This window comes from Neoarius graeffei, chromosome 27 (assembly GCF_027579695.1).
Source record: "Neoarius graeffei isolate fNeoGra1 chromosome 27, fNeoGra1.pri, whole genome shotgun sequence".
NCBI classification, from domain to species: domain Eukaryota; kingdom Metazoa; phylum Chordata; class Actinopteri; order Siluriformes; family Ariidae; genus Neoarius; species Neoarius graeffei.
Window position 1 is genome coordinate 7,631,356 of NC_083595.1, and position 15,043 is coordinate 7,646,398.

Here is a 15,043-nt window from a genome sequence, read left to right on the forward strand (position 1 = left end):
TTCTATAATTTTCCACGGTACACTTGGTGAGCTCTCACGGCACACTAGTGTTCCGCGGTACTAGAGTTCGGCAGCACAGTGGTTGAAAACACTGTACACCACTGATGCACTTGGTAACATCTCCATTCAATAACTCCATCCCTCCTTTTTGGTGGGGTTTTGGTCGCCCTTGGCGGCCCTGGGCACACTTTGCGCTCTAGGCAATTGCCTAGGTCGCCTATAGCAATCGCCGGCTATGATTACATGGCCAAAACAGAGAATAGCCACGGATGCACACTTGCGCGCCCGAAGACACAAGCACTTATTGTTTCATGATTAACAAACACCACCACACCCCATCCCACCCCGCTTTTTTTTTTTGACAAATCGCACCCTGACTACATGCTTTGCTGTACAATTAAATTAGGCTAAGACATTATAATGCTGACTCGTTTTCAGAATAGTGGAAGTCATAATTTTTCTCCCCCCGTTTCTGCGCCCCTGGATGGACGCAGCGCCCTTAGCATTTGCCTATATTGCCTATGCCACGGGCCGGCTCTGCCCGATTACTTAGAGTATCAGATCATGTGACACCGTTCCACAATTATCGACACCGTTCCACAATTATCGACATCCAGATGATTATTTATAAAAAAAATAATCGGTATGTGGAATTAAGTTAACAAAACATATTTTTTATTTAATTTGTTTTCCATAGACTTGTATTTAGTCCAAAATATCTTTTCTATAAATATATGGATGTCGGTGTTTACGTCAATGAGGAAGTAATTCTAATGTTTGTAAACAAATGAACTGATAATGTTTAACCTGCGTCAGAAAATCTTTGTTCCACTTTCTAAGTATTTTCGAAGCTCACATTTTGTTCATCATTCGTTGTTGTTTGTATTAATTTCTAGTTTTGTCGTTTACCAATAAATGTCAACAGGGAATTCACATTGTAATCACATGAGCATCCAGGTCAGAGGTTGCATGTCATTCCTCGAACCAAAATATAAAATGTCTACTGATATTGTAATATGTGGTCGATATTTACAACAAACTGCACAAAATATTTTCTGAATGGAATAGAAAAATCTGAATATTTCAAGCGTGTAATTTTTTTTATATGCTAGGAATTTAATTCCCCAGAGGAAAATTTTGTTTCTCATTTGTATCCCTTCTGTTGCTCAGGAGACAAAATGGTGATTCTCTTTTAAGGATCATTTAAGTATTACTTTTGTCACAGTTCTTTCTCCTAATTTTGCCTTAGGAGAAATAAAAGAAGCAAAAGATGAGACATAGCAATGAGACAAGTAGGAGTCACAAAAGAGATATTAGTTGTTGTTTTTTCACCTTTATTGGATAGGATAGTGTAGAGACAGGAAATGAGCTGGAGAGAGAGACGGGAAGGGATCGGGAAATTACCTCGGGTTGGAATCAAACCCGGGTCCCCGGATTTATGGTATGGCACCTTAGTCGACTGAGCCACGACTAAGACTATTTTATTAGTTGACTAATTTCAACATTCGTGAGAAATAACACAAACGTCTGCATCATGCGGGATTTGCGGGCGGGAGCGGGACAAAATATGGCAGGCGCGGGCGGGAGCGGGACTGAAAATCATAATTCTTTGCGGGAGCGGGACTGAAAATTCAGTCCCGTGTAGACCTCTAATCTGAGTATTGTTTAAGCCTTTGTTGAGATCTCTTTTGTAAATCAAAAAAGGACTAAACTGAGATAACTAGAATGAGAATGGTTCAAGATTGTGTAGAGACCTCTTTTACAAACTGACAGAGCCTAATCTGAGACTCACCAAATAGATCTGAAATGAGAATTGTGTGAGTTTACAGAGAGAGCTCTCTGGTGGATCAGCCTGAGTAAAGTATGAGATGTATAAATTGGTCAACACTGAGCATTATTTAAAACATTGTTGAGAACTCATTTGTAGATTAAAGGGAGTCTACAATGAGATAACTTAACTCTTTTGCTCCAGAGACAAACCTGAGAAGCAGGAGACAAAAGCAATAATCTCATTTTAATATCACTATGATCTCATTATTGTCTAGGAGAAACAATTGAGAAAGAGAAGAGATCTCATTTTAAAATTTCCTGTCCTCTGGGTCTGCTCTAATTCTATTTATTGCAATCGGATTCCAAATACTCTATAAACATTCCATTCTGTTATGAATCAGAAAAAAAAATTATTATAAATCACAGCACTTTTATTTATTTTTTTAAAGTACTTCATCGACTTCAACAATGTTACACAAAGATCGATCCATAACAGTTGTAAATGTCCCTTAATTCCATAGGGTGTCGATAATGGTGGACACTGGTGAAAGTGACCACTATTATCGACACCTCAGGCACGTGACTTCTCAAACACGCGTTTAGATACAAAATGGCGACTGTCACATGAAAGAGTAAGAAACAAAGTCGGTTTCGACGATGAGATCATGAAATTCGATCAGTAAAAACATGTCCATGATCTTTCCACCGTGCTTACCTGCGATGATAACGTCCGGGTTTTCCGAAAAATTGCTGATCGTGCTGAAAAAAAAAATTCCATCTCAGGTAACAAGCTGCGTCATCAGACGACAAGCTCAAAGGGCAAGGCGGGTCTTCTGGTTGATCAATTAACCAATAATAACTGTTGGAACTGAAACTCACCTTTGTAAAATTGTTTTTTATTGGTGAATCTGAAAAGGTGTCTGTAATTAGGGACTGTCGATAATTGTAGCCGCCGCTCTAATTACTTTTGCACAAAGTCCAAAATGCTAACTGGGTCAAATGGATGTCATGTTAATGTGATGTTAGCCACAAGTATGGAGATGAGCAATACATTAACACAGGCCCATTTTAAATGCTCGACCAGCTTAGCTATGTTAGCAAATTTTTAGCTAGCTAGAAATAAGTCTATATTGCTAACTTTGAACAGGGAATCCTTAAACGTAAAGCATCTGGTTTGGACTTTGACTTGACTCAGTGTTTTGTTTTGTTTTTTTATCTTGAAGGTGTACGCTCTCATGTCCAAGCTAATCATCACATGTCACTGGAGGTCAGAGAACATTAGGGCACATCAGTAGTTATATTGATACCCCTTGCCCCAACCCTCATCCTTCCCCTTCCTCACTTCCATACTCCCGTGCAAGTAGGCAGGAAGTAACAGTAATGTTTAGCACATGTCTAGGAGGCTATTTATAAACTCAATGACCTTTCATGTCCATGTGCGATGAATGATTGACATGACATTGTTGTGAGAGATGGGAGTGACCTTAATTGCGAAACTCACCTGCAGCTGCAACACTGTTACTGTGTTACTGTAATTTAATATGTAACCATGTATTACTGTAGCGTGTTTACTGTACATTACTTTTATACCGTGTTACCGTATATAATTTTGCAGCTGTAATTCTGATTACATTCTACATTGTCCAGGTCTAAGGACTTTTTCCCAAGGTAGCAACATAGGCATATTTTAAGTAATGTTGGCTCGTTAACATTCACTAATATACAGTAGATACCTAAACTGGTCTAGCATTTTAAATGTGACTGCAATCGCATGCTGTTTTAGTGTAGACAGTCCCGTCAATCTGTCCACTAGAAGTTAAATATGAATTAGCTATAGTAATGTAATGTAGCTAATTAGATAATGTAAAGTGATTCAATGTAATATCATGCAATTAATGAGCTAAAGTAATGTAATGTAGCTAACTAGCTAATGTAATGTGATACAATGCAAGTAACTAAAGTATCATAATATAACTAACTAGCTAATGTAATGTAACTACTTAATGAACTGTAAATAGCTATCAAAAGTAATGTAATATAAGTATGAAATGAAGCTAACTAGCTAATGTAATGTGATACAATTTAAGAACTAAAGTATCATAATATAACTAACTAGCTAATGTAATGTTATTAACTATCTAATATAATCTAACTATCAAAAGTAATGTAATATAAGTATGAAATGAAGCTAACTAGCTAATGTAATGTGATACAATTTAAGAACTAAAGTATCATAATATAACTAACTAGCTAATGTAATGTTATTAACTATCTAATATAATCTAACTATCAAAAGTAATGTAATATAACTATGAAATGAAGCTAACTAGCTCTTGCAATGTGATACAATTTAAGTAACTAAAGTATCGTAATATAACTAACTAGATAATGTAATGTAACTTTTGAATGAACTGTAAATAACTATCAAAAGTAATGTAATATAACTATGAAATGAAGCTAACTAGCTAATGCAACGCGATACAATGTAGTAGCTAAAGTATCATAATATAACTAACTAGCTAATGTAATGTAACTATTTAATGAACTGTAAATACAGTAACTATCAAAAGTAATGTAATATAACTATGAAATGACGCTAACTAGCTAATGTAATGTGATACAATGTAAGTAACTAAAGCATCGTAATATAACAAACTAAATAATGTAATGTAACTATTGAATGAACTGTAAATAACTATCAAAAGTAATGTAATACAACTATGAAATGTAAATAACCAGCTAATGTAATGTTATTAACTAATATAACTATCTAAAGAAATAGAATGTAATTGATTAGCAAAAGTAATATAGTTAACTAGCTAATGGAATATGATATAATGTAAGTAACTAAAGTATCGTAATATAACTAACTAGCTAATGTAATGTAATGAACTGTAAATAACTATCAAAAGTAATGTAATATAACTATGAAATGTACCTAACTAGCTAACATAATATGATGCAATGTCACTAAAGCCATATATTTTAACTAATTAACTAAAGTAATATCATGCAACTAATTGTCTAATGAAATGCAGTGTAACTAACTCACTAATGTAATACAATGTAACTAATCAGATCATGTAATAAAATTTAATTAGCTTATGCAATGACCTCAAAGCTTATGCACTTAGCTACTAATTTGCTAGTTAGCCTTAATTCGCTAACTGGGCAGCTAGCTATGTTATTCAGTGAACAGTGGGCTAGGTGTGTTCAGCACTACAGAAATAGCTATCACTAGTTTCTAGTAACTAGGATCCTCAGGCAGGCAAGTAAACTATATTTGTATCACTTGTGTGCCATTTTTGAATGATTCGGTGTTTTTGAACAGCTAAGTCAATCGCACAAATCCCTAAGTCATGTTTAATGACACTTTTGTGTGTTAAGGTTTTTGTCATCTGGAATAATGTTTCTACGATGAGTTTAATTCGCTTAAGCTTCACTTTTTGAATCATCATGAAACAGAAATCCTACCAACCACATAAGCTGGTGAAATGTTTCACAAAAACGTCATTCAGAGTTGTGGTTTTGTCGTTAAGCCTATGCAACTCTTTAGTTAGTCTTTTAAACTGAACATGCTAACTGAGCATTCTGGGTCTATGGTTTTCCCATGGAATTGGACTTTTTATACTCACTGCCAAAAAATGATCTCTTTCATTACTGTAAAGAGACACACTGGCAAACACCAAGGTGAAATATTTTACTTTATATTATTAATTTATTATTTAGCTAGCTGTTTTTCCTATTGCATTATTTATCTCTGAATGACAAAAGTGTATCTTGCCACATTTTGGAATTCTTGACTGAAGTTCAGTTTTTATATGCAGCTACTGTATATGTACACTATATTTACAGGATATTAGCAGGTATATTTTCATAATATTGACCATCTTTACACTATATTTATGTTGTAAGTACAGCTTTACAGCTATATTTACAACTATTCTTTCATGATACATACAGCTATACTTACTTTATATACATGTAACCCCCTTTTTAACAGGTGCTAGTCACCCAGCACAGTACAGGCTACTTAAGAGTTACACTAAATCACAATAAATAACATAGTGGTGCAACAGGATTCCTAAATTCTCAGCGGTGGAATGGTGAGCTGGCTGACATTCCTGATACCATAAATATACAAGTGAAATAGAAACTGTATAACAGTAATGCTAGATAATGCGAATAATTATGAATGATTACAAATTTAGTAGCGCGGTGCCTCCAAAATGTCAAAATACTACACTTAAATTCCAGCCAGTGTATGTACCGTATATCTCCGCAGAAAAGAAAAAAAATAGAGTAGGAAAATAAAGCGAAAGAGCTGATAGCTTATCTGCAGGGTGTAAATGTCAGCACATTCCACTATATACTAGTGCATCTCAAAAAATTAGAATATTGTGAAAAAGTTCAATATTTTCCATCAGTTATTTAAGAAAGTGAAAATGTTATATATTATAGACTCATTACACATAAACTAAAATGTTTCAAGCATTTTTCTATTTTAATTTTAATCAGTATGGCATACAGTACAAAAACATTTAAAAAACCCATCTCAAAATATTAGAATATTTCATTTCGAGTTTGAGCAAAACAGTATGAACACAGTGTATCTCTCGGTCTAGATCAGTACACACAACCACAATCATGGGGAAGACTGCTGACTTGACTGTTGTCCAGAAGATGATCACTGATGCCCTCCACAAGGAGGGTAAGCCACAAAAGGTCATTGCTGAAAAGGGTGGCTGGAAAAGGTGCACAAGCGACAGGGATGGCCGCAGTCTTGAGAGGATTGTTGAGAAAAGTTGATTCAAGAACTTGGGAGAGCTTCACAAGGAGTGGACTGAGGCTGGTGTCAGTGTATCAAGACCCATCACGAACAGACATCTTCAAGAAAGGGGATACAACTTTCGCATTCCTAATATCAAGCTACTCCTGAGCCAGAGACAATGTCAGAAGTGTCTTATCTGGGCTAAGGAGAGAAAGAAATGGACTGTTGCTCAGTGGTCCAAAGTCCTCTTTTCAGATGAAAGTACATTTTGCATTTAATTTGGAAATCACGATTCTAGAGTCTGGAGGAAGAGTGGAGAGGCACAGAATCCAAGGTGTTTGAAGCCCAGTGTGAAGTTTCCACAGCCTGTGATGATTTGGGGTGCCATGTCATCTGCTGGTGTTGGTCCACTGTATTTTATCAAGTCCAAAGTCAACACAGCCATCTACCAGGAGATTTTAGAGCACTTCATGCTTCCATCTGCTGACGAGCTTTTTGGTGATGCTGATTTCCTTTTCCAGCAGGACTTAGCACCTACCCACAGTGCCAAAACTACTACCAAATGGTTTGCTGACCATGATACTACTGTGTTTGATTGGCCAGCCAACTTGCCTGACCTGAACCCCATAGAGAATCTATGGGGTATTGTCAAGAGGAAGATGAGAAACACCCGACCCAAAAATACAGATATGCTGAAGGCCACTATCAAAGCAACCTGGGCTTCAATAACACCTCAGCAGTGCCACAGACTGATCACCTCCATGCCACACCGCATTGATACAGTAATTCATGGTAAAGGAGCCCAACCAATTATTGAGTGTATAAAAGAATATACTTTTCAGAAGTTGGACATTTCTGTATTGTAAATCCTTTTTTTGATTGATCTTAGGGAATATTCTAATAATTTGAGATACTGGATTTCTGATTTTCATGAGCTATAAGCCATAATCATCAAAATTAAAACAAAAAAGGCTTCAAATATTTCACTTTACATGTAATGAATATAGAATATATGAAAGTTTACCTTTTTGAATTAAATTATGAAAAAAAGGAACTTTTTCATGGTATTCTAATTTTTTGAGATGCACTATAAACACAAATGAGCAGCCAATACACTCAAGATATAATTAGATAATAATAATGATTCTATTTATTAACAAGCAATAATAATAATAATAATAGGAAATATTATTCGTAAGAAATTCTTCCCTAAAAAGCACAAAATACAGTTACCAATATGAAAACAGTAGACACCGAAAACAATTACATCATAGAGAGGTAAGATAGAACCATCAAACACAGTGCATGTATATACACTAATACAAATAACACATTTGCAAGAAAACTATCAAAGTGTCAAAAGAAGAGAAAGGAAAAAAAACAAAAACAAGCGTGCAGTTGGGGCCCGTTGGTGCACAGGTGGCAGCTCTTTGAACTGCAGGCAGAACAGCAACCGCTGCAATGCCCTTCTACCATGCTGGCTTTCCAGGCGAGACGAGAGGAACGTGTGTGTGTGTGTCAGTGTAAGTGTGGGTTCACGTTACTCACGATCCACCGGTCAGACCAGGCGAATCAGTTTGCAGATGACGATGCCGTCGCACAGCAGATGCTCCTGAGCAGAGGGCTAGCTACTGCTGTGGGTTAGCTGAGATGCGGCTCGCCCCGAATCCTTCGGCAGCTGGCTGGATCCCGTACACAGTGAGTCCACGGGAATGATGATGGCGCTCCGGTGGGCCCAGCACCGGAGGGCAGATGTGTCCAGTCGAGACAGCAAAGTCCTTCCTCAAAGGTGGGACTAGGCTAGCAGCGACTAGCAAGCCTGTCTAGAGAACATCCCACGAAAACCCGCCTAGCTAACCTAGCAGCTAGATTTCTCGCCAGTGAAGAAGAAAAAAAAAAATGAAGAAACAGCAAGAGCACTCACTGGAGTGACGCTGGAGTTCCAGGTACACGTTAGGGCCATGAGCAGGCCGAAATAACAAATGCTCTCTGCCAAAACAAGCGAGAAAATCGAGCCAACAAACAACGCGACCTCTCTCTCCTTTGGTGCATGCTGGACTGCCGCGGGCTTCGCTCCCGCGAGATGATGGAACGTTGAGAGAGCTTGTGAATTTGCGGGCATTAAATATTTATAGCTTACCGTTGGTTCATCTCAAAATTCAAATAAAAACATATTAAAATAACAAATCTGATTGGTCTGAATGTACAGTATAACACAACAGCGAAAAATATTTTAAACCACAAAGCATTATGGTAAATAGAGTTATTTAAAATACACAGTATTATTTTATATGACCTTACATACAAATATATTTACAACTACATTTACTTTATATTTACAGCTATACTTCCACTATACTGTACTTACACCACATTTACAACTATATCACAGCTGTACTTTACAACAACATTTACAACTACAGTACACTTGCACTACATTTGCAGCTATATTTAGATATGTATACTACATTTAGACATATATTTACAACTATATTTATACTATATCTATAGTTACATTTACATTATGTTTCCACTAAACTTAGTGTTTACAGTACATTTACAGCTATATTTACACTACAGTTACAGCTACATCGTATATGATACTTACACTATTATATTTACACTACGATTACATTATGTTTACAGAAGATTTACAGTTGCATATACAGTTACTATTGTTATTGATATATTTATATTTATAATTACACCACATTTACAGCTACATTTACACTATATTTACATTCTTTACAGTACATTTACAGCTATATTTACACTATAGTTACGGCTACATCGTACGTGATACTTACACTATATTTACATCACTATTTTCTACTACATTTACAGCTCCATTTACATTATATATACACTAGACTTACATTATGTTTACAGTAGATTTACAGCAAACTTTGCACTATTTATTGCTATATTTACATTTATAACGACACCATATTTACAATAATATTTACTCTATGTTTATAGTTCATTTACAACTATATTTCAGCTCAACTTTACAACACCATTTACAGCTACAGTACACTTGCATGACATTTACAGCTATATTTAGATATGTATACTACATTTAGACATACCATTTTTACACTATATCTATAGCTACATTTACATTATGTTTCCAATATACTTAGTGTTTACAGTACATTTACAGCTGTATTTACACTATAGTTACACTCCACTTACATTATGTTTACAAAAGATTTACAGTTAAATATACACTATTTTTATTGCTATATTTCTATTTATAATTACACCACGTTTACAGCTATATTTACACTATATTTACATTCTTTACAGTACATTTACTGCTATATTTACACTACAGTTACAGCTACATCGTACATGATACACTATTATATTTACAGCTCAATTCACACTATATTTACATCACTATTTTCTACTACATTTACAGTTCCATTTACATTATATGTACACTACACTTACATGATGTTTACAGTAGATGTACAGCTAACTTTACACTATTTTTATTGCTATAGTTACATTTATAATTACACCACATTTCCAGCTACATTTCCACTAGGTTTATAGTACAGTTATAACTATATTTCATTATAGCTACAGCTACATCAACATTATATTTACACTATACTTATACTGTATACACTATACTGTGGTTACAGCTACATCATACATTACATTTACACTAACACCACATTTACAACTATATTGACAGCTACATTTGCATTATATTTTACACTGCACTTACATTATGTTTAAAGTTGATTCACAGTTAAATTTACATTATTTTTTCTGCTATATTTACATTAATAATTACACCACATTCACATTTACAGTGTATTTACAGCTATATTTACACTATCTCTGCACTATATTGTTAATGTAACAGTTATGTTAGGAATATATTCTGCATTTACAATGTACATGAGTAACAGAATTATTGTCAAATAACATCAGTGCTGCTATAGTTACTGTGACTTTACTGTTACAGTTTTACAGTTGTAACATGTTATTTTTACAGTAGTTTACGGGCAACTTAACTGTTGCCAGTCATTTAGTGTATGACTGTAAAAAATGTATGCTACTATAATATTATACTATAAGTGTATGTCACTATAATATTAATGTAATGTGATGTAATGCGCAACTGTTTTATTGCCGTACGAGTGTGTTACTTCAGTATTGTGTAATATTGTTTTACTTTCCTACGTGTACTGTATGTATGACATCAACCACTTACACAGTGAGTCAGTAGCACAATAAACAAACCAGTTCAGTGCAGTCTGTAGTAATAACAAAAACATGTTCATCGACACGAAGAAGCAACTCTTGTAATGAACGATGACTCGACCTTCTATAGGATGCACTCATTGTGTGTGCTCCAACACGTACAGAAATACGTGTGTGTGTGTGTGTGTGTGTGTGTGTGTGTGTGTGTGTGTGAATATAATCCATGATCCATCAGACTGGTGCTGACGTGTGTGTCTGATGATGTGCTTAATCGTGTGTGTAATTGTGGCTGCGTTCACTGTGTGTGATCTCTCAATGCATTTTTTGTTCATTGTGTGTGTGTGTGTGTGTGTGTGTGTGTGTGTGTGTGTGTGTGTGTGTGTGTGTGATGAGAAACCAGGGCCAAGCCTTTTGTTCCAGAGTTTGTAGATCATTCAATCTCATTCAGTGTCTTTCACAGTGAAGTAGATGAAAGGAGAAGGACAGACAGGCAGAGAGAGGAAGAACAGAGAGAAAGGTCGAGCAAGGAAAAAGAGAGAGATGGGTAGAGTGAAGAAAGACAGAGAGACAGACAGAGTGAGGAAGGACAGAGAGATGAATAGAGTGAGAAAGGATGAGAGGAGAGGGGAAAAATGGGAAATGGATGGACAGGTAGTTAGAGGTCGATGGAGAAACAGACAGAAATAAGGAAGGAAGGAGAGACAGGCAGTTAGAGATAGAGGGAGAGAGAGGAAGAAAAGAAGGAGGGATAGCCAGGTCGAGAGCAGGAGGAAGACAGGTCGAGACAGACAGATAGAAAAAAGAAAGCAAGACTGGTAAAGAAAAGGGCGACAGGTGAAGAGAAGGGCAGAGAGACAGGAGAAAGAAAACTATGGAGAAAAAGATAGAGAATGAATGATTGAAGTGAAGCAAGGAGCTATATGAAAAAAGGAGGCAGAAAAAAGGGGAGAGACATGGAATAGGAAAAGGGGATAGAAAGGACAAAAGAAGGGGGTGCCAGTTAGAGAAAGAAGGAGGAAGAGACAGACAGAAAGAAGGGACAAATATTACTAGGGGTATATAGGAAGAAGAAGCAGACAGACAGGGAAATGACAGACAGACAGACAGACAGACAAGATGAGGCATCTCGTTTTGGAATTAAGGTCAAAGCTGGTTTAAATCCTACCTCAGCGATCATACTCAACTTGTCCACGTGGATGGTGCCTGTTCTTCACCTTACCAACTTAGCTGTGGTGTTCCCCAGGGTTCCGTTTTAGGTTCCTTATTGTATCTTTTTTACACCTCACCGTTGGGTGATATCCTGTATAAACACAACTTGAAGTATCATCTGTATGAGGATGACATTCAGATGTATGTTACATTCGCATATGATGATCCTGATGCTATGCCTGCAGATACATTCGGAATTGAAAGGTGTCTGGTTGCTATTGAGTGATGGATGCCCATCAATGGTCTGAAACTGAATAAGGATAAGACTGAGCTTCTCATCTCAGTTCCGCAAGCAGCCGTCCTTCCTATCTCTGGTCTTTGGTGATGAAGTCATCGCTCCATCAATCTCGGCGAGGAATATTGGTGCCATCTTGGAGAGAACTATGTCAATGTCATTATAGATCAGTGCTGTGTGCAAGGGTGCTTTCTTCCATCTACGAAATATTGCACGGATCAGGAAGTTTTTGTCGTTCAACACAACAGAGATCTCTGTTATTCATGCTTTCATGACATTGAAGGTTGACTCATATAATGCGCTTCTCTTTGGTTTGCAGAAGTATGAACTTCTGAAGCTTTAATGTGTTCTTAATGCTGCTACTCAGCTTCTGACGTATACACGTAAAATTGATCGTATCAGTCCAGTACTTAAGCAGCTTCATTGGTTACCAGTAGAGAAACATATCCATGTCAAGATTCTACTTCTGGCCTTCAAAGGGTTGCATGGTCTTGCGCCTGGTTCTATCAGTGATGCTGTACAGTTCTACATCCCGACAATAACACTTAGATCTTCAAATTCTGTTCTTTTAAAGCTGGTGGATTACCTTCTGGGCAGCATGGTGGTGTAGTGGTTAGGACTGTCACCTCACAGCAAGAAGGTTATGGGTTCAAGCCCAGTGGCTGACAGGGGCCTTTCTGTGCGGAGTTTGCATGTTCTCCCCGTGTCTATGTGGGTTTCCTCCGGGTGCTCCGGTTTCCCTCACCGTCCAAAGACATGCAGGTTAGGATAATTGGTGGCTCTAAATTGACCAAAGGTGTGAATGTGAGTGTGAATGGTTGTTTGTGTCTATGGGTCAGCCCTGCGATGATCTGTAGACATGTCCAGGGTGTACCCCGCCTCTTGACTATAGTCAGTTGGGATAGGCTCCAGCTTGCTTGCGACCCTGCACAGGATAAGCGGCTACAGATAATGGATAGATGGATGGATTACCTTCTCAAGACATATGGCTATTGTTCTTTTGCTGAAGCTGCGCCTCACCTCTGAAACACGTTACCCAAAGACATTAGATCTTGTGACTCCTTGTCTCTTTTCAAGTCAAAACTTAAGATTCATCTTTTTAGAACTTCATATTAGTATCTCATATTGCTCATTCAGTATTTACATATTGTATATTTAGCGCTGGCGGCACGGTGGTGTTTTGGTTAGCACTGTTGCCTCACAGCAAGAAGGTTCTGGGTTCGAGCCCAGTGGCCGACGAGGGCCTTTCTGTGTGGAGTTTGCATGTTCTCCCCGTGTCCGCGTGGGTTTCCTCCGGGTGCTCCGGTTTCCCCCACAATCCAAAGACATGCAGGTTAGGTTAACTGGTGACTCTAAATTGACCGTAGGTGTGAACGTGAGTGTGAATGGTTGTCTGTGTCTATGTGTCAGACCTGTGATGACCTGGCGACTTGTCCAGGGTGTACCCCGCCTCTCGCCCATAGTCAGCTGGGATAGGCTCCAGCTTGCCTGTGACCCTGCACAGGGTAAGCGGTTACAGATAATGGATGGCTGCATATTTAGTGCTCAGAACTCTTTCTCTGTGAGCACTTTATAAGTATTTTTGTTGTTGTCATGTCTGTGGGTATAACTGAAAGTCTGTGTGCGTGTGTGATTAGCAAAAGACAATTACCCATAAACCCCTGTTCCCAAAGGTTCCTTCATCTCTCTTCACTGGTCTCTTGTTATTACTGAACGTCGCTAAACATCATGTACCACACAGTGGAAACTTGTGGCTATTCGTTTGACTCGAAGTTAACAGTTGGTTAGCAGGAAGTGAGCAGGAAGTTAGCATTTAGTGCTTGCCTTCTAGTTTTGTCTGATGAATTCATGTGTGCAAAATTCAGACCAAACTGATAACTAAAACAAAACAGTAAATTGGCTTGTAGTGGGCGGGGTCATTGATCGAGGGAGCTTGTCACTGTCTAGGAGACCGAGAAAGAGGAGGAGGGAGAAAGTTCAGTTATTTCCATTTGTTTGTTTGTTTGTTTGTTTGTTTCAGAGTGCAGAGACCATAACCCCGCCCTCTGGACTCTGTGATTTTTCACACAAATTCATTATAATGAACTCAGTGCGGGAGGAAAATACAATTAACTACTTTTACAACCCATATAATGTTTTGAGTTTTATTTAACTTTATTACTATTATCATTATTATGATGATTATTTTTAACATTTGGTCTGCTCAGGGCTTATCATGCTAGCTCCTGGAATTAACACAGACATGGATGATGATCTGGATGTTAAATCACTCCTTAAGCCAGGCATCATTTTGGGGGATTTCAGTCAGATTACAGTGAATGATGTTTCTTCGGTGGCTAGCTGGGAATTTCTTTTCGGAAAACAATGGCGGAGGCGCTGGCTCTGTGAAATGGCCTTGGCTTTCTTTCTCAATCGTTCCATGCATGAGGGGAGAGGGAGGGTACCGGCTCGCATTGTTTGTATTTTCCCGAGTCAACATGAGAGGAAATGAACACAGCGGCTAAATATACAAACGGTGCATTGTGCTAGCGGAGAGCAGCTGCTCGCAGGAACAGCGGGCGGATATGAGGCTGTGCTAACGTACGGACGAGGGATGGATGGATGCTGGGATGAACCAGTGGTGAAGGAGATGTTGAGAGAGGTGATGGACACGTCAGAAGTGTGAAGCGTGAAGCGTGTGTAGTTTTTACCATGAATGGATGTCCCATCTTGAACTACTTGGGAATCACCCAAGTGATTGTGTGTGTTGGAATCACCAGTTCCGATTGGGGAAGAAAACAGGAAGTAGTGATGATTATTTTCCCGCCATTCAGTCACCAGGAGTTTAAATGGAGCTG